At 38.1% G+C, this 22,153-nt stretch overlaps 1 pseudogene; it reads left to right on the forward strand.

The window, feature by feature from the left end:
• LOC100461497 (glycine cleavage system H protein, mitochondrial-like) overlaps positions 1-10,514 on the forward strand; it is a 32,763-nt pseudogene extending 22,249 nt beyond the window's left edge.
• The last annotated feature ends 11,639 nt before the right edge of the window (positions 10,515-22,153 follow it).

Below are 22,153 nucleotides of genomic sequence, written 5' to 3' on the forward strand. Positions count from 1 at the left end.
TCTCATTCTTTGGCTTACTTACTTGTCTTTCTCTGTCACCTCAAATGTCACATTTTTGAACACTGCTGCTAGTGTCATCTTCCTAAGGTTCAGATATGACCAAGTCACACTTCCAGTTCAAAGACTTTTATATCCTACCCCTTTCCTCTGTAGTCAAAGATCTCCATGACTTGATCTGAATCCATCTCTCTCATCTTATCTCCACTCCATTCTTGCAGCCTGGTCTGTGTGGCGAGTCTCTTAAACAGAGCAGGGTCTCAGTTGCCTTTTCTTAGACTATTGCCTCTGTCTGATAGCCTTCCTCCTAGATCAGCTTTTGTAGAGCCCCCAGAAGGCCAGAGTGGGACCCTCAAAAGTTCAGGGACTATGGTCAGGGACCTCATTCAAATCATTCTCTTTCAAAATGCTCTGTCTCCATCACCAAAGTCAGAGCAAGAGTCACCCTGCATTATCGAATACTTGGTTAATATCTGGAACACAGAACTGAGTACAGTCTGTTTTGGCACCTACATGTGTTTCTCTTCTCCATTAAAGCATACATCTTGGAAGAGAGGGACACAGCCTAATTCATTTTTGCATCCAACCCAATGAATATGAAGCACTCCCATAGTAGGTGTCTTATTGTTTATAGAATTGTTGAATTCTATATCAAGCTTTGACTTGATTTAATTTATAGAATTAAGGATCAATTTAACTTATTTTGGGGAGCAAGATTTTTATTTTGTTTTCCTTAATAATTTAGTCTTTATTATAGTATACATTTTCTCCTTATAATGGAACTTCCATAATGCGAATCATTTAGTGGACAAAACTCATGATATTCATCATATCAAAACAAGCCTTTGTCAATATAGCAAATAATAACATGTTAAAAGGAAGACACAGTGAAAGTGAAAGGATATATGCAAATATCAGGGAAGCTTCTGATTATAATTGAAAGAGATCATGTATGTAAAGTGCTTCCTAATTATCTGGTACAAAGTCAGTGCTCAGTAAATGTTACCTATTATTATTATACAGCAAGTAAAGTAGCTGGAAAAAAATAATTTGCCGATTCCCATGTAGTCTACATAGTTTTGTGTTACAGCTGATGTTGACTTTGAACTGCATTCACCTTTTTAGTCAGAGTCAGATATGTCTTTTCATAATTTCAAGAGCAAGTAACAAAGAGTAAGGCATGTGAGAAGTTATCGTGATGCAATTAACCATGTGCACTATTGATGAGGACTTGGCTTCCCTCTGTACTACTTGATATTCACTGAAATAAACAATGGTGATAATTGTCACATTCCTAACAAAGACATCTGCTAAACCAGGCAACTCAAGCAAAGCTGTTTGCTACTGACAGCTTGCTTCAAATGTGAATGTTGCCATTAAGAAAAAATAGCATTTCTGTATTTATCACATTACCTAATATGTTGAGTTGGCAGTGTTCCATCTGGAGACCAAAAGACCTATACCTAATCATTAAATTCAGCATTCAAACTTCTATATTTGCATAAGGGACTATTAAAAGATCTTTAATTTTTTGTCATGTTAATGTAAATGTGATATATCCAAATGATAAGAGTCCCACAGTTCAGAATGGTATCAACTGAAGGGTAAAAGTCTCCTTTTCCATTCTCTCTACTCCGATTACTCCTCCCTAGAGATTATCTTTTGGATTGCACATTATGTAAAAACCACACAAAATAATCATAAGAATCAACCAACTCCACTTCACTTTGTATATGACCTTGAATTTCAGAAAATTCTAATGCTGCATGATGCCAAAAGATAAATCACACTTGATCTTAGCCAGAAGGCTGAGAAATGATCCAAAAGACAAATCATTACAACTTTTGATTTGTCAACTAATGTCATAAAAAAATCTACATTTAAAAATAATATTCCAAAGGATCCAGAAGAATGAAAGCTTTACTCTCTATTCCCTCATCTAATGATTGATCACCAAGAAGTATCTGAAGCTGTATAATCCTTAGGCCAGAGTGAGAATGTCCCCTGAGCCTGAACCCCAAACATTTGAGGTTTCCACTCTGTCCTTTCTTGGGCCCTGCCCCTCTTCATGGGGTAAGGTGTCTGTGTTGCTAAAGGGATGTACTCACTCAGAGTCTGTATGCCCTCATCAGACCACATTTGGGGTAACCAAGATGGAGGAATTCCCAGCTCACATGGTCCAAGCAACTTCCATGGCTTCTTCCTCACCTCCACCCTCCCAAGGGTAGGTAGCCATGGGCTGGGGACTAAGCAAGTATGGAACTTTGAAGAGTTTGAGAAAGCTAAATTAAAACCTGATCTTTCAGGGTTTTATAAAGGTGTCCAGGCAGGAGGATTTAAGTATTTATTTAACAGTTTATTTTGCTTTGTTTGTAACTTTAAAATATTTAGAGTTTTAAAGTCAACATGAGATGTTGACTTCAATACGTGCTTTTGACTCAGATCCCCCAAATGTTAGGGGGTAGGCCTGATTTGAAGATAATGTTATTGTGAAGCTCATATAATTAAATGTCCTTCCATGAGAGTTGTGTTTCTAACAGCTCTTTGGAATCAAGGTAAAATGAATTTTACTCTTTAAATCACTAGTTGTTTTTTTTTTAATGAGTAACTTCTGATTTCAAATTATTCTGTCCCTGTTATATATCTACTGTTAAAATATTCAAGGAAGGAATATCGCAGTAGAGGTAGGACAGAGATTGACTTCGTTAATCTTTTTTGAAAATACAAATTTTCATAACTTGCTTTTCATTTAGAACAATTTCTTATGGATCTGCCATTCTGTACTTACTCCCCTGTTTTTTCTCTGCATAAATTATCTCTCTTTCATTGATAATAAGAGTTTTTCAGAACAGAAAATTTTATTTATGCCCACCCTCACTTTACATAAAAAGAAACAGGATACCGTGGAAGGGTGGCATGATCTTTTAGATATTTGGGAGTTTTGGTTGTAGGAGATTAGTTCATACAGGTTTGCCAGGCTCAAATCATTTTACACTTAAAAAAAAAAAGAATATGTAGAGATACAAGAGTGGAAGATGCAGCATTTGAGGAAAAGGGTTGCTTCTCAACTATGATCTCATTTTACCCAGGGTCCATCTCATTGCTTATTTATACAGTCATATAGGCAGGAGGCAACAAAATTAGTTAAATAGGTATTTCATTTACATGGTTAATGTGTGTGTGTGTGTGTGTGTGTGTCTGTGTGTGTGTGTGTATCTTCTCATCCTGTGTTCCATCCACTTTGTTTCATCACTCCACCTCAACAGATGGCCACTGATATTAGATGCTTGTGTGTGCATGCAGGGTTTCTTTTTTTTTTCTTTTTCTTTTTCTTTCTTTTTTTTTTAAAATTTTTTTTTTTTTTTTTTTTTTTTTTGAGATGGAGTCTTGCTCTGTCACCCAGGCTGGAGTCTAGTGGCACCATCTCCACTCACTGCAACCTCCACCTCCCGGGTTCAAATGATTCTCCTGTCTCAGCCTCCCGGGTAGCTGGGATTACAGGCACCTGCCACCACGCCCAGCTAATTTTTGTATTTTCAGTAGAGACGGAGTTCCACCATGTTGGCCAGGCTGGTCTAGAATTCCTAACTTCAGATGATCCGCCCGCCTCAGCCTCCCAAAGTGTTGGGATTACAGGCGTGAGCCACTGCGCCCGACCTCAGGGTTTCTTTAGACAAATAAAGTCCTTACATGACTCTTTTTTTCAGTTAACAACATTGAAGATTTTTTTTTGTTACTTCAGAGAGAGCCTCTTTGTTCTTTCTTGAGTGTTGTATAGAACTGTTCTATTATATGGCTATCCTGTAGTTTACATATTTTTATTAATAACCTTCTTTTTTTTTGACAGAGTCTTGCTCTTTCCCCCAGGCTGGAGTGCAGTGGTGTGACCTCGGCTCACTGCAACCTCTGCCTCCCGGGTTCAAGTGATTCTCCTGTTTCAGCCTCCCGAGTAGCTGGGACTACAGGTGCCTGCCACTGTGACCAGCTAATTTTTGTATTTTTAATAGAGATGGGGTTTCACCATATTGGTCAGGCTGGTCTCAAACCCCCTGAACTCAGGTGATCCACCCTCCGTGGCCTCCCAAAGTGTTGGGATTACAGGCGTGAGCCACCGCGCCCAGCCTAATAACCTTCATTTTTAAGAACAGTTTTATATTTGCAAAACTATTGTGAAGATAGTACAGAGAATTCCCATACACCAGGCACGCAGATTCCCCTATTATTAACATCTTGCTTTAGTATGGTACACTTGTTACAATTATTGAGCCAATACTGATTTATTATTACTACCTAAAGTCTATACTTTATTCTGATATCCTTAGTTTTATCTTTTCCTGTTTCATGATATTATACTACATTTAGTCATCATGTCTCAGATTCTTCCTGGCTGTGGAAGTTTCTTGTTTTTGATGACCTTGACAGTTTTGCGGAGTACTGGTCTGGTATTTTGTAAAGTGTCTCTCAACTGAGATTTATACAATTTATTTTATTTATTTATGTTTGTTTTTGTTTTTGTTTGAGACAGATTCTTGTTCTATTGCCCAGGGTGGAGTGCAGTTACACGATCTCATCTGACTGCAACCTCTTCCTCCCGGGTTCAAGCAATTCTTGTGCCTCAGCCTCCCAAGTAGCTGGGACTACAGGCATGCACCACCATGCCCAGCTAATTTTTGCATTTTTTTGTAGAGATGGGGTTTTGCCATGTTGGCCAGGCTGGTCTCGAACTCCTGACCTCAGGTGATCCACTTGCCTCAGCCTCCTAAAGTGCTGGGATTACAGGCGTGAGCCACTGAGGCCTGCCTGATTTATTTTTGTACAAATATATTTTGTACAAAAAAAGCCCTTTTGATGGATGTTTGGTTTTTTTCCCCAATCCTTTGCTATTACAAACAGTGAGGCAATAAATAACAGTGTATATCTGTAATTTCACATGTTGCAGGTGTAAAGGATAAATTCTCAGAAGTGACGTTGGCAGGTTAAAGTGTAAATGCATTTGTAATTTTGATATTATTGCCAAATTACCTTCCATAAGAATCGTGCCAGTTTATGCTACATGCATAAGAGTGCCTGTTTCCTGACAGCTTTGCCAATAGGGCATGTTGTAAAACTTTTAGATTTTCACCTGTCTGATAGAAGAAAACCAGTTATCTGTGTGGTTTTACAATTTTGATAACATTCCTCTGATTATGAATGAAGATGAAGTATTTTATATTTATTAACACTTATTATAAATAGACTCTTTTCCATTCTATTCATATATATATGAAAGCTATTGCTTTCTGAATAATAATTTCACAATATGGAGATGATTTCAGCTCAGTATTTTAGTGATGCTTGCTATGTGCCTCTATATTAGGGCTTGTATTTATATATTGAATCCTGTTCTCAAATGCAATAGTTATTAACAGGCTGGTTTCCAAGAAACTGTTATTAGCCGTCTTAAGAGATGTCTGAGGAAGATTGCAGCTCTTGTTTCTAGTAAAAATGTTTTTCTGTGATGTGCTTCCTTTACTATCTTGTACCTTTCTTACTCATGTCAGCTAGGACCTGTATTGTTCCATTATTTTTTTCTGTGGAGAGCAGAGATCATCACCCAGGTATAGAAAAGTGACCTTAGTACTACCCCACTGTATCAGCAAGCTGCAAAAATGCTGCAGTCACATCTACGAAGGAGGTGCCCATCCTGGGCAAAGCATTTATTCTGCCACAGGGAGAATGATATTATATTATAATTGCCCAAGGAAGCAAATTAATTCTGAAGGCTTTTGAAGGAAAGGATCAGTATGTACTTTTCATCTTCATGTAGGACCCTTATGTGTATTTGGGAAGATCTTATGAATGATCTCAAGAGTAAGTGTCTCAAATGCAGGCAATGACAAAATCATGGCTTCACAGATAGAAGAAAATTGCACAGTTGTCTCTTTTCCTCTAATTTGCTTGATTTAATAAAGCAACAATTTATTATGGGCCTTTCATCTTGTTAGATACTGGTATGAGCTCTGGAGATATAAACATGCTATGACACTCTGATGCCCAATATAATTATAATTTAAGTGAAGGAGACAGACTTGGGAAAAGATAATTATGAATTTATGAATTTATGTTTTAAGTGCTATTAAAGAGAAATGCACAAAGAGTGTTACAGAGACAAATAATTATCTAGGGGATTGGTGGTAGGAATAGAGAGGTAAATAAGAGGAAGTAGGATATTATAGACAAGATGATATTTAAGGAAGAGTGAAGAAGATTGAGAGAGACTGAATTGTCTAATATTACATGAACCCTGACTCAACTGGTCCCTTTAGAAGAAGGCCATCTTTCCTAAGAATCTACCCTGGTCATTTGTATGATGATTTTAGGTGGCTTACTGATATGACTTCAAATAAAATTGGTTTGCTCAGAAAATTATTCTCTTTAAATCCATCTGATTAAATCAAATAGAAAGTGTGTTTGGAACTGGTATCCTCTTTTGATATCTTCTAACATTTACATTACTTTTTAAATATAGAGATACTGGGCTCAGGTCCAGAGCCTTCAGGAAGCAATAGCATTTAATAATATTATATTATTTTCATCATATTTACTTAGAAGATAACTTTCTATTTTTGGCAAATGATGCTGGTTTGCTACTTACAGTTGTGATATAAAGTTATTTATTCACTTATTCACTCAACAAATATTTGTTGAGTACCTTCTGTGTGCCAGGCACTGTTCAGTGAACTTGTGAATAAAATATTAGTGGATAAAACAAAAACTCCTGTCCTGAGGACCCTATAACATAGCTTATTATTTTGCTTGATTATTGTTTTTTAAGTTTAAAAATGGATTTAATTTTAAGTTAGTAAGTAAATAATGATACATATCATAGCAGTACAGGATATAAGTCAGAGATAGTATAGAGGAGAAATGAAGATGAATGCTACATCAAATTGCCTAAGGTTGAATCCTAGTTCTACCAGCTATTAGTTCTGTGACCTTGAATAAGTTGCTTACTTTTTTGCGCCTCATTTTCCTCCCTTGTCAAATATTGTGACAATTCACTACATGTTGATTGTTGTTGTTGATATTACTATTATTACATAGATTGGCAAAATCCTGAAATTTATATTCAAATGACTGAATTTGGGGAAATATTGGACTAGGTTGTTTAAACAATTTTTTAAAACAATGCAGAGTCTGGGCTTACTTTCCTTCTTAGCATTTTATTTTGGTATAATTTTAGACTTACAGAAAAGTTACAAAAATAGTACTAAGAATTCCCATGTATGCTTCACTCAGCTTCTCCCAATGTTTACATTTTATGTAACCATATTACAATTGTCAAAACTAATAAATTAACGTTGGTATAATACTATTATTAGTTAAACTACAGACTTTATTTGTATTGCCCTGGTTTTCCCAACATCATTTTTCTTTTCTGGGATCCAATTTGGGATCCCACATTGCATTTATTTGCTTATTTTTGGTTTTTCTTTTTTTTTTAATTAATTAATTAATTTATCTATTTTTGTTTTTATTTTTATTTTTTTTTAGATAGAGTCTCACTCTGCCGCACAGGCTGGAATGCAGTTGCATGATCTTGGCTCACTGCAACCTCCTCCTCCTGGGTTCAAGCGATTCTCCTGCCTCCACCTCCCAAGTCACTTGGATTACAGGCCCACGCCACCACACGTGGCCAATTTTTGTATTTTTAGTAGAGATGGGGTTTCGCCATGTTAGCCAGGCTGGTCTCGAATGCCTGACCTCAAGTGATCCTCCTGCCTTGGCCTCCCAAAGTGCTGGGATTACAGGCATGAGCCACTGCACCTGGCCCCACATTGCATTTAGTTGTTATGTCCTTTTAGTTGCCAATTATGTAGACTCTATGTAGACTCGGTGTCTCCTTGACATTCATGACCTTCACATTTTTGAAGAGTACTGGTCAGGTTTTTGTAGAATGTTCTTCAGTTTTTCTGTGTCTGATGTTTTCTCATGATTAAATCAAGTTTATGCATTTTTTGACAAGCATACACAGAAATGATGGGCCCTTCTCACAACATCATGATCGGGGGTTCATGATACTGATATGTCTTATTACAGTAATGCTAGTCTCCATCACTTGATTAAGGTGCTATTTGCCAGGTTTCTCCACTAAAAAGTTACTATTTTTACCTTTATTATTAATAAATATCTTGGGGAAGATATGTTGAAATTGAAAATATCCTATTTCTATTCCACTGATTTTAAGCATTCATTAATGGATCTTGCCTGCAACAAATATTAGTGTGGTGTTCTGTTTTTAATTTTCTTTTTCCCTCATTTTTTCCATATTTATGAATTGGAATTTTATGTAGGCTGTCTCTTTTGTTCCATTAGTTTTTAAAAATTCAATTATTTGCTAATATCAATATGAATTCATCAATATTTATTATGTGGATTATAATCCAATGCTATTGTTATTTACTTTTTGCTCAAATTGCTTCAGCTTTGGCCACTGGGAGCTCTTTCTAGTTGACCCCTATGTCTTCCTGACATGCCCCCATTATTTTTTTAGCACTCCTTACTTTTTTGGCACCACATGATGCCTCAGACTCACCTTATGTTTTCCCTGCCCCAGCCTCCACAAGCACTTCTCCAAAGAAGGTCTTAAATAAAGTAAAATTTTACAATATAAAAATTAAACAGGGCTGGGCATGGTGGCTCACACCTGTAATTCCAGCATTTTGGGAGGCTGAGGCTGGAGGATCACGTGAGGCCAGGAGTTCAAGATCAGCCTAGCCATTATGGCGAAACCCCATCTCTACTAAAAATACAAAAATTAGGCCGGGCACAGTGGCTCACGCCTGTAATCCCAGCACTTTGGGAGCCTGAGGTGGGTGTATCACCTGAAGTCAGGAGTTCAAGACCAGGCTGGCCAACACGGTAAAACCTTGTCTTTATTAAAAATACAAAACTTAGCAGGGCATGGTGGTGTGATGTAAACCCGGCTACTCAGGAGGCTAAGGCAGGAGAATCTCTTAAACTTGAGAGGCAGAGGTTGGAGTGAACAGAGACTGTGCCACTATACCCCAGCCTGGGCAACAGAGCGAGACTCCATCTCAAAAAACAAATAATAATAATAAATAAAAATAAAAATACAAAAATTAGCTGGTGGTCTAATTAGCTGTAATCCCAGCTACTCAGGAGGCTGAGGCAGGAGAATTGCTTGAACTTGGGAGGTGGAGGTTGCAGTAAGCCAAGATTGTGCCACTGCACTCCAGCCTGAATGACACAGCAAGACTCTATGTCAAAGAAAAAATAAAATAAAAAAAGAAAAAACATTAAACAGAAAAAAAATTAAGAATATGAAATTTAAATGTAAAACACTTTAATTAAAAACTGTTTTAAAAACCAACACAAGGTTTAACATAGATGAAAGTGGCATATATTTTTTTCTTAGAATTTGACTGCCACTTGAATTATAGTTTTCCTCATAGTGCTAGGTTAACAGAATTAATCAGATGATCAAAACATTATATCATAGGGCAGTGGAGGGATGTTGTATTTTGGGTGAATAATAATGTAATTCACAGCATAAGAATTAAGAGCAGTCAATCTAGAGTCAGAATGGCTGGGCTCAAATCCTAATTCCACTACTTACTAGCTGTGTGACACCAAGCAAGTTACTTGACTTCTCCCAACCTCGATTTTCTAATGGGTAAAAATGAGGTTAATGACAGTACTTAAAAAGTTTAGGACGGGTGCAGTGGCTCATGCCTGTAATCTCAGCACTTTGGGAGGCCGAGGTGGGTGGGTCACCTGAGGTCAGGAGTTCGAGACCAGCCTGACCAACATGGTGAAACCCTATCTCTACTAAAAATACAAAAATTAGCTGGGTTCGGTGGCGGGCCCCTGTAATCCCAGTTACTCGGGAGGCTGAGGCAGGAGAATCGCTTGAACTAGGAGCCGGAGGTCACAGTGAGCCGAGATCACGCTATTGCACCAGCCTGGGCACCAAGAGCGAAACTCCCGCAAACAAGGCACTGCAAGCAGTGCGGAGCATGCGGGCCGTGCTCTGCAGCCTGCGCGCGCTCCGGGCACCCGCTGTGCCCTGCCTGCCAAGGCCCTGGCAGCTGGGGGCGGGCACCATCTGGACGCTGCTCACAGGACCCGTTCTGCTCTGGGTGCGTAAATTCACAGAGAAGCATGAATGGATAACAACAGAAAATGGTATTGGAACAGTGGGAATCAATAATTTTGCACACGAAGCTTTGGGAGATGTTGTTTACTGTAGTCTGCCTGAAGTTGGGACAAAATTGAACAAACAAGATGAGTTTGGTGCTTTGGAAAGTGTGAAAGCTGCTAGTGAAATCTATTCTCTTTAATCAGGAGAAGTAACTGAAATTAATGAAGCTCTTCCAGAAAATCCAGGACTTGTCAACAAATGTTGTTATGAAGATGGTTGGCTGATCAAGATGACACTGAGTAACTCTTCAGAACTGGATGAACTTATGAGTGAAGAAGTGTATGAGAAATACATAAAATCTATTGAGGAGTGATAATGGAACCCCTAAATAAACTAGTGTGAAATTATGCAACCCAGCAGAATTGTCTTAAATTAGCGGTGGTTAGAAGACTTAGAATAGCAAGTTTTAGCATTACCGATGGGGAAAAAAAACTACTGTTAACACTAATGAAAGAAAATGCCCTTTATCTTTCAAATGATTATAGATAAACATAATATTCTTCTATTTTATAATACTCTATGATTTTTAGACTAGGCTCTAGTATTCAGAATTCTTTAAATTATCCATGGTAAAAACTAGTTATAAAAATTACATAATGTTTGCAGATGACATGATTGTATATTTAGAAAACCCATCATCTCATTCCAAAATGTCCTTAAGCTGATAAGCAACTTCAGCGAAGTCTCAGGATACAAAATCAATGTGCAAATATCACAAGCATTCCTATACACCAATAATAGACAAACAGCCAAATCATGAGTGAACTCCCATTCACAATTGCTACAAAGAGATTAAAATACCTACGAATACAACTTACAAAGGGAAGAACCTCTTCAAAGAGAACTACAAACCACTACTCAAGGAAATCAGAGAGGACACAAACAAATGGAAAAATATTCCATGCTTATGGATATTCCATGGACATGGAAGAATCAATGTCGTGAAAATGGTCATACTGCCCAAAGTAATTTATAGGTTCAATGCTATCCCCATCAAGCTACCATTGACTTTCTTCACAGAATTAGAAAAAAACTACTTTAAAGTTCATATGGGACCAAAAAAGAGCCCGTATAGCCAAGACAATCCTAAGCAAAAAGAACAAAGCTGGAGGCATCATGCTACCTGACTTCAAACTATACTACAATGCTACAGTAACCAAAACAGCATGGTACTGGTACCAAACCAGATATATAGACCAATGGAACAGAACAGAGGCCTCAGAAATAACACTACACATCTACTACCATCTGATCTTTGACAAGCCTGACAAAAACAAGAAATGGGGAAGGGATTCCCTATTTAATAAGTGGTGCTGGGAAAACTGGCTAGCCATATGCAGACAACTGAAACTGGACCCTTCCTTACACCTTATACAAAATTTAACTCAAGATGGATTAAAGACTTAAATGTAAGACCTAAACCATAAAAACCCTAGAAAACACCTAGGCAATACCATTCAGGACACAGGCATGGGCAAAGACTTTATGACGAAAACACCAAAAGCAATGGCAAGAGAGCCAAAATTGACAAATGGGATCTAATTAAACTAAAGAGCTTCTGCACAGCAAAAGAAACTATCATCAGACTGAACAGGCAACCTACAGAATGGGAAAAAATATTTGCAATCTATCCATCTGACAAAGGGCAAATATCCAGAATCTACAAGGAACTTAAACAAATTTACAAGAAAAAACAACCCCGTCAAAAAGTGGACACAGGATATGAACAGACACTTCTCAAAAGAAGACATGCGGCCAACAAACATATGAAAAAAAGCTCATCATCACTGGTTATTAGAGAAATGCAAATCAAAACCACAATGAGATACCATCTCACACCAATTAGAATGGCAATCATTAAAAAGTCAGGAAACAACAGGTGCTGGAGAGGATGTGGAGAAATAGGAATGCTTTTACACTGTTGATGAGAGTGTAAATTAGTTAAACCATTGTGGAAGGCAATGGATTCCTCAAGGGTGCAGAACCAGAAATACCATTTGACCCAGCAATCCCATTACTGGGTATATACCCAAAGGCTTATAAATCATTCTACTATAAAGACACATGCACACGTATGTTTATTGCAGCACTGTTCACAATAGCAAAGACTTGGAACCAACCCAAATGCCCATCAATGATAGACTGGATAAAGAAAATGTGGTACATATACACCATGGAATGCTATGCAGCCATAAAAAAGGATGAGTTCATGTCCTTTGCAGGAACATGGATGAAGCTGGAAACCACATTCTCAGCAAACTAACACAGAACAGAAAACCAAATACCACATGTTCTCACTCATAAGTGGGACTTTAAAAATGAGAACACATGGACACAGGGAGGGGAATATTACACAACAGGGTCTGTCATGTGGTGGGGGTCTAGGGGATGGATAGCATTAGGAGAAATATCTAATGCAGATGATGGGTTGATGGGTGCAGCAAACCACCATGGTACGTGTATACCTATGTAACAAACCTGCAAGTTCTGCACATGTATCCGAGAACTTAAAGTATATAAAAAATTACATAATTCAATGATAACATTATTCTTAAGCCTTCTATAGTGTTGTAACTTGCGTATATCTATACCTGGATTTGGGTTGAAATACTTAATGATCTTTCCATTGGAAATAACTGGGAGTGAAGAAGTTTTTGTTGCTTGTACAGTGTCAGATGAAGAACAACTCTATCTTAATTTTGCAATATACTGCATTTGCTGGTGCTATTTTTACACTGTGAAGCAACAGCTTTGCAGCAAAATAATAAAATACTTTTTCGTTAAAAAAATAGCAAAAGTCCATCTCAAAAAAAAAAAAAAGTTTAGAAGAGTTTCTGGCACATAATGGTATAAAATATGACCACCAATTTACAGTGCTCTTTACATCTTATAAAGGACTTTCAATTATATTAGCTCATTTTTATCACACAATAGCACTTAGTGTATTTATTACTATTTCAAACTTACAGATAAAGAAGCTGAGGCTCAGAAAGGTTAAGTGACTTTCTGAGATCTTATAGCTTAAAAGTGGGAAAGGGAAGGCTCAAACCCCAATCGTCTGGCTGCAAACTCTGGGTAGGAATGTAAGTACCAACTGTGGAGTAGAATATTAAACAATTAAAAAATGAATGTGACAAAATTTCAGGTTAACAAATTACCTAAGAACTCATATAATAGTATCAGAACTTCAATGCAGGTCTTCAACGGACCTTCCTTTCTTAATCTGGTCTATGACATTAGCTTCAAAGAATGTCAAAAACACCTGGCTATATTTATGCAAATTTGTATACATATGCTTTTTTTTCCAGGAAAATTGTTCATATGTTTCATCATGTTTTCTAAGGGGTTTATAAGCCCCAAGAAGTTAAGAACTTGGCTGGAATTCCTAATTCTCTGACAAGCTGCTTCCTTAGAGTGGTTATTATTTGGATGTTTATATTACTTTTAATGATGGAAAGTGCAATTACCTTTGTACCAACCTAATATTTGAAGTGACAAATAGGGGACAATTCTCTTCTCAATGGGGAAATGGCTAAATTTTTAAAAATCTCTTTTTAAACTTTTTTTTTTTTTTTTTTTTTGAGACGGAGCCTCACTCTGTTGCCCAGGCTGGAGTGCAATGACACAATCTTGGCTCACTGCAACCTCCACCTCCTGAGTTCAAGCGATTCTCCTGCCTCAGCTTCCTGAGTAGCTGGGACTACAGGCACCCACCACCGCACCCAGCTAATTTTTTGTATTTTAGTAGAGACGGGGTTTCACCATGTTGCCCAGGGCGGTCTTGAACTCCTGAGCTCAGGCAATCCACCCACCTCGGCCTCCCAAAGTGCTGGGATTACAGGCGTGAGCTACCATGCCCGGCCTTTTTAAACTTTTTAGCATGGAATTTTCCAACATTCACAAAAATTCAACTCTCATATACTACTCAGCTTCAAAAATGTTTAACATATAGCCAATCTTGCTTTATTAATAACTCCCAAAGATAAATGGATTTATTCCTGCATTATTTTAATAAAATCTAGCATCATTTCACTTTTTTTCTGACAATATTCAAGATTGTCATATGACTAGATCTAAATATAATTCCTATGCACCATAGAGAACCAATTGTAAAGTCTATTATTCATTCAACAAAATTTTGGGGGGTACCTAATATTATACATTGCAAAGCACTAGAGGAGACACAAGTATAAGTAAGATAAGATTTTCACTAACCTTAAGTAATTAAAATACGACATCATAAAACACCTTTTAGAGTTCTAGATTTCAGCCTTTAGATGCCTTTAAAATTGCTCAAGGCCAAAAATTAGTATTCATCCTTGATTTTTCACCTTCTCTCAGCAACCCCTCTTGCCTATCAAATTCATCAGCAAGTCCAATCAGCTGCATCTCCAAAACGTATACCAAGTTTCTCCATTTCTTTTCATCTCAATTGCTGTTCTCTTAATCCTAGCCTCCACTAGCTTTCTACTGGGCTACTGAAGAGACTTCCAACTGGCTTATGTATTTCTACTCTTGTCTATTTTCCGTTGCCTGCCCAGGGAGATATGAACAAAAACATTGAAAACAACATAAATGCCCTTCAACCAAGGAATGGAGAAATCATGACATGTTATCCAAGAAAATGCTAAATAGTTGCTAAGGATTAATGAGCATGGATAAATCTCAGCAACATAATACTGAAGGTAAAAAAGCAAGTACAGAAGAATATGCACAGTATGGTACCATTCATATAAAGTCTAAAAACATGCAAGGCAGTGCTACATATTGTTTATAGAGATGTATGAGTATGTGTGGTAAAAGCACAAAAACTTGCAAGAAAATTACAAGCATAAAGTTTAGAATGGCAGTTACCTTTAAAGAGGGAGGGGAATAGGACTGAAAAGAGTACCATGGGGATTTTAACTGAATCTAATTTCTTAAGGTATCCCTTTTCTTGTTGTCTGTAAGTTCTTAGATGCCTGAAAAATTTTATAATTAAAATAAAATCAGATCAGATATTTTTATTTTAATTATAATATATGAATCAGATAAACGTTACTCACTTATATAAATTCTTCAATGGCTTTTCATTGTTTGTAAAAAGTCCCAACCTGTTATCAAGGTACAGCAGGTCCCATGTGATCTGGTCCCTGCCTGCCTTTCCAAGCTCATCTTTTTCCCTCTCCTCATTAATTATCACCTTGCTGCCTTTTTTTCTGTTTCTTGAAGAAGTCAAGCCTGTTACTGCCTCAGGAACTTTGTACTAGTTCTTGCCTCTTCTCCAGATCATTCCCCAGTATATTCACTTATTTGGCTTCTTGCTCTTCAGGTCTCAGCTCAGACAAGCCTTTCCTTGACCATCCTATTTAAAATAGTCCCCACATTTTCTGTCTTTCTCTACACATCACTCTTTCATCCCCTTCACAGCACTAATTACCCTTGAAGAACTCTTGTTTATTTATTTATTAGCTGACTTCTCCTACTAGCATGTAAGCTCCTTATCTGTCTTTCCCACTGCTATATCTCTGGCAATTACAACAGTGCTTCATGCATGGGAAGCCCTCAATAAACATTTGCAGAACGAGTGAATTTATTCTTATTCTGAATAACCAGAAAAACCTAGACTTTTCTGGCGAAGAGATAGAAGCTAGAAATCTAAATCATAATACTTTTGGTGGGGGGCAGGAGGGGGCGTTGTTTTCCAAATGCGTCAACTTTTCTTTACCATGATTCATATCAAAGGATTATAAATCCAATTTGTATTTGATGATAGACACTGATATTTAGCTCCTTTTCATTGTCTTTAATGTGGACTGTAAAATTGGGTGATTTGATTAGTTTGTGTGTACTTAAATGTACTGCTATGTGTCTACTGTTGAACCATGTTGCACTATCTTCTACTTTTTCTAAAACAAATCTGGAAACAAGTAAACCATCAGTTCCCTCCTAAAATATAAGAGTCATATTAAAGGCATCCTGACATATTTCTACTTGTTCTAAGTAGAACTCTGAATAATTATTGATACTGTAGAATGTTCTTAAAACATACCATCCTTAGTGAACTCAACTTTGGTCTTTTATGGATAATGGAGATATTTTTGTTAGGAATGTGCCCTTGATTAGCAATGATTTCTCTAAGGACAAGTTCTGCCTTGTTGAGGCTGCCCTGAGATAACCCAGGCTTGTGATGCATAGCTAACAATTAGTTTTCCTTTGGAAGTTACTTCAAAGCTTTATTTTTCAAATTCACAATTGAATCTATGCTGTACATTTCTCGAGTTCATCACTTAATTCAATAGCAATTCAAAAAATCTTCCAAGGTTTATACATTTGATCTTTAGATTAAAGATAAACATATATGCTTTCCTTCTTTCTGGCTAGGCCTAGCTTGCAAGCTGAGAAACAGAGCATATGTCTTACATTAGTGAATCTTATCAGGCTCTGAAGATGTACTCCCATTTCCTGTTCATACCACGCTTATGTGCTATGGAGCTAAATTGTAATCATAGCTGCGACGCTATTTTTAAAATGCTGTTACAATTTGAGTTCCTGGCTGCCTTTTAGAACCATGATCATACTGCCACTTTCTTCCCAAAGGTGCTATTTTACAGCATTTGAGTGACTGAGTTAAGAAATATCTTTATGCTTGCATTTTTTCTGGAAACAAATAAACCTTGCTACCTGGCTGGGAAATTTCATTGGTGTTTATTTATTTATTTTTAAAGATGAGGTCTCACTATATTGCCCAGGCTGGTCCTCGACTCCTGGACTCAAGCAATCCTCCCACCTCAGCCTCTCAAAGTGCTGGGATCACAGGTATGAGGCATTATGCCTGGCCCTAGGAAGGGAAGTTTATTTGGTAAATGAGATATGTAAGAAGTTTCTTCGGAAACTGAATAAAGTGATTTGATGTCTAAATGGCATTTCCTTATTTAACAGAGAGGCAGGAGGAAAAAAAATCCAACAAACTAATGAAAAAATAACATTCTTGTTTTAGGATTAAATGACATGTCATTTTAAATCAAGTAAAGCAATCTAGGCATGGTGGTTCACACCGGTAATCCCAGCACTTTGAGAGGCCAAGGTAGGAAGATTGCTTGAGCCCAGGAGTTCAAGACCAGCCTGGGCAACATAGGGAGACCCTGTCTCTACAAAAAAATACAAAAATTGGCCAAGCCTGGTGGCACACGCCTGTGGTCCCAGCTATTTGGAAGGCTGAGGTGGGAGGATTGCTTGAGCCTAGGAGGTAGAGGCTGCAGTCAGCCATGATCATGCCACTGCACTTCAGCCTGGGTAACAGAGCATGACCCTGTCTCAAAAATAAAAATAAAAAAATCAAGTAAAGCAGAGATTTAGCATTTATCAGTTACCGATTTAATCTGGAAAAAAAGTAGCTTGCAAAATGCAGTTTGGTTATTCATTGTTGGTGGGAGTTGGTGTTGATTGGTTTTTGTTTGCTTGCTCACAATACCTGGCTTGGCTGCTTACAACTATTAAATTAGCTAGATAATCCTGTGCTGTGTAGGTACAGCCATAATCTATTATTGGTTTTCATATGAAAAAGTTTGGGAATAAATACTGTTCAGAAGGGCCCTCCTTCTGATTTCATAATTTGAGTTATAGATTGAATGCTCAGAGGAGAGAGAAGAGATTGAAGTCAGACCTAGAAAAGAGACTTGAATTTTAGTTATTAATACTCCCATTTGACAGAGATTTTTATCACTTCAAATATAAATGGGCACAGATAAAAGGGTAGGTCAGCAAGCCATAGAATAAATCTTTCAACTGTTGCACTAGAGAAGAGTTACTGAAGTTATTCTTCATGTGCTCCAACTCTAACGTTCCTCTTCAGAGCCCTAATTTTGGCATCAAGACATTGGCTCATTTGGGTTCAAACATCTGTTGTTTCTGGATGGCTTTAAAATTCCATTGCAAGCTCAAAAATGCTCAAATTGCAAAGCCTGTCTCTAGGAGAAGTATCTACTTGGTGTATATTTGCCCTTCTGTCTCACAAATCTTCCACGAACACTTCATTTGAGCCTTCAATTTCTGTTCTGTTCCTCACCATATATTAATAACATAACTTATTTCTTCCACTCAGATCCTGGTTTCAAAGACACAGTTTTATGGATGGAATGCCTTTCCCTGCTAAGTTTATTCTTCATGTGTTTAGAATGCTCTGGAATGTATGTAAATACTTTTCAAAGTCAAGACTCTTCATTTTTTCCCTCTTGTACTTGCCATTGCCTGACTGCTTCATACCAATTTCTATTAGAACTTTGCAAGTTCTAGCAAGATTTTTTGGAAAAAGATGATTGAAATCGGATAACCCTTAAAGGGCAAATGGAGTACAAATGAACTTCTTTTTCTGAGAAATATTTGCATTATAGCTTTTACCATTCCATGCAGCACCCCAACGAGGAGATGTGACTGCAGCAGCAAATGAGCAGAATAAATCTCCTCATTTGGAAAAATCAGGCTTTGATGAACACTTATCGAAGGGAGTCAAGCCTTGCAACTGTTCCACCAAGCTATGGAAACCCCTGGTTCTGCATTCTTCCAATTTTTTTTTTTTTTTTTTTTTGAGACAGAGTCTCGCTCTGTTGCCCAGACTGGAGTGCAGTGGTGCTATCTCAGCTCACTGCAACCTCCGCCTCCTGGGTTCAAGCAATTTTCTGCCTCAGCCTCCCGAGTAGCTGGATTACAGGTGCCCGCCACCATGCCGGGATAATTTTTGTATTTTTGGTAGAGACGGGGTTTCACCATCTTGGCCAGGCTGGTCTTGAGCTCCTGACCTCGTGATCCACCCACCTCAGCCTCCCAAAATGCAGGGATTACAGGCATGAGCCACCACGCTCGGCCCCCAAATTTTTAAAATGTTTGAAAGTAAAGACGGATAGACATTATTAAAAGTAGGATTTTGGTGGAGAGACCACTCCATCGCCAGTGTGACTGGAGTTTATGGTCATTTAAAAACTGTTGGAGATTAGATCATGACAGAGTGATTTCAACCCTTCAAAAATGGCAATCAAGGCCGGGCGTGGTGGCTCATACCTGTAATCCCAGCACTTTGGGAGGCCAAGGTGGGCAGATCACCTGAGGTCAGGAGTTCGAGACCAGCCTGGCCAACATAGTGAAACCCTGTGTCTACTAAAAATAAAAAAATTAGCCAGGCGAGGTGGCGCATGCCTGTAATCCCAGCTACTTGGGAAACTGAGGCAGGATAATTGCTTGAACCTGGGAAGCAGAGGTTGCAGTGAGCTGAGACTGCGCCACTGCACTCCAGCCTTGGCAACAGAACGAGACTCTGTCTAAAAAAAAAAAAACTGGCAATCAATTACTGGCATTGACTCCTTCCCAACTCCTCCAGTCAGGTATCTAAAGAAAATAGTTTGGGAGAATCTTCTCTTTTTATATACAAACTTTACAAATATAACAATAAGGGACAGAATACAACCTAATATTACATTCTCAGCCCAACAGATAAAGAGTAGTAATGATTTGTTAAAGAGAACAGACCTTTAATTTGTGTGTGATGTTTAATTTGTGTTTTTCTCTCTCAACCTAATAATGATTATAAGTTAACAGTGTGTACTATCCTAAGAACTATTGTGTATTAAGTAAATGATCTATAGCAATAAATAAATAAATAAAGCAAGGAGGAGTCTTGGCCTTCAAAAGCCCTATCGTATTTACTAATGGTTAGTTTTTGACTTCTCAGTGTCTGTGCTGTTCTGATTGTATCAGCCACCCCCTAGTGTCAGGGGTTACTTACTGCCAGAAGATTTCTAGTCCATGTGGGTCATTAACTCTAATCTTTCCTCAGCCCTTCTGACCTCTTTATCTCCAGATGCATACAAGTTTTAAACCCATCCCCACCACTGACTTTCTGGACTTTTACCCCATCAGTCTCAACTCAGTCTTGACTCGACTCTGCAGAAGTAATTGTTTGGAGAGTTGCCTGCCTCTGAATATGCTCTGTGGTTTCCTCTTTTCTCTAAGTTTTCTTAAAAAGCATCCCTCACAAATTAAAGGTCTGCTCTAAGATATCATTACTACTTCTTATCTGTTGGACAAGAAGGTGCTATTAGGTTGCATTCTGTCCTTTATTATTATGTTTGTAAACCTTTTAAAAAATGTTTGCTAATGGATTCTATGTTGTTTGATTGAGCCATTTCATTTTTATCTTCCACAGGGATGGCCCTATATTTGTCACTGACAGCAGAAGGGTTGAGAACTTAGATCCTGACAGGAGGCCCACCTTTATTGGAGAACTGGCTCTGCAACTTAGTAAGTGACAATTGGGCTGTTATTTAACCCTGTAAGCCTTGGTTAAATGAGATTATGGATGTGAACCACTGGGCATATGTTTGTACAGTCATTACTCAAAATATTAGCTATGAAGTATGTATCTACATGTTGAATCAAAGGAAGTTCAGCTGCTACCTTGATCATGTTTTGATGACACAATTTCTGGAGCATGAAGAATGTTTCTACAGAAGAAGTCACGTACCTCTCTGATGCAAATTATTTATATTGATAGTACATGTTTATACAAACTAGTTGACCAAAATCTAAGTGGAAGCCATTTCTAAATACTGCTTTTATAATTGTCGTTTTCACATCCACGTGACGAAATGCATTTACAGTCCCAACTTGGCAGAATATGTGAGTGTGGGATATGCCTAGTAGTGGGGCAGTGACCTTAGTCAACAGCCTCGTAGCTGGAATATCAGACACCCTGCTTGGCCTTTGAGTCTGGGACTGGCAAAGCTTCCTGGCAATGAAAGTTTTGTGGGTTATGGAAACCCTGGAGAATGTGAAGAAAGCTATGCATAGATAAACTTACATGGTAAAGGAGAGAGAGAGAAAGAGAAAGAGGGAGAGAGAGAGATACAGAAATAGAGGAAAAGGAGAAGAAAGAGGGGTGAAAGGAGACAAGAAGCCAGAGTGGGAGCAAGAACCAGAGAGAGGAGTAAAATGCCATGTTCTGAATTCAAACAGATTTGGTTTTAAATATTTTTCAAGCTGTGCGATTCTGGGCATTAGTTAACCTAAGTCTCAGTTTCCTTATCTGTAAAATAAGAATAAAAAGAGGCCAGGTGCAGTGGCTTATGGCTACAATCCAAGCACTTTGGGAGGCTGAGGCGGGTAGATTGTTTGAGCTCAGGAGTTCGAGACCACCCTGGGCAACATGGCAAAACCCTGTCTCTGCAGAAAAAATGCGAAAATTAGCTGGGTGTGCACCACTGGTCCCAGCTACTCAGGAGGCTGAGGTGGGAGGATTGCTTGAGCACAGGAGTTTGAGGCTACAGTGAGCCAAGATCACACCACTGCACCCCAGCCTGGGCAACAGAGCGAGACCCCGCCTCAAAAACAGAAGTAATAAAAAGAATATCTACCTCACAAGGTTTTTATGAGGATCAAATGAGATAGTACATTTAACAGCCCTTAGCCCAGAGAATGTGCTGTTTTGTAACTTCCTTATTTCAAAACTTATGGAAGACCTTTCCTCATATATGGTATTTATTTGTGTTTGATTATTTATTTATCTGCTTAGGGAGTATTTGTTTTATTGGAAAGGAGCATCACTAGAACTGGATGCATGTGATTCCTTGAGATGTAGAAAGTCTTTTTGCTGTTTCTGCAGGAATGATTGCAGGCAGGTGATGCTATGGGGCATTTTCTCTTCTAAAGGGATAGACTGTAATGTCTTAAGAAATTTGTTTTCTTTCTTTTCCTTTATCTCTTTCTCTCTTTCTCTCTTTCTTTCTTTCCTTTCTTTCTTTCTTTTCTTTCTTTCTTTCTCCTTCTTTCCCCTTCCTTCCTTCCTTCCTTCCTTCCTTCCTTCCTTCCTTCCTTTCTTCCTTCCTTTCTTCTTTCTCTCCCTCTGTCACCCAGGCTGGAGTGTGGGGCAGCAATCATAACTCAAAGCAGCCTCAAATACCTGGGCCCAGGCAATTCTCCTGA

Source organism: Pongo abelii, chromosome 6 (genome assembly GCF_028885655.2).
Source record: "Pongo abelii isolate AG06213 chromosome 6, NHGRI_mPonAbe1-v2.0_pri, whole genome shotgun sequence".
Taxonomy (NCBI): Eukaryota; Metazoa; Chordata; class Mammalia; order Primates; family Hominidae; genus Pongo; species Pongo abelii.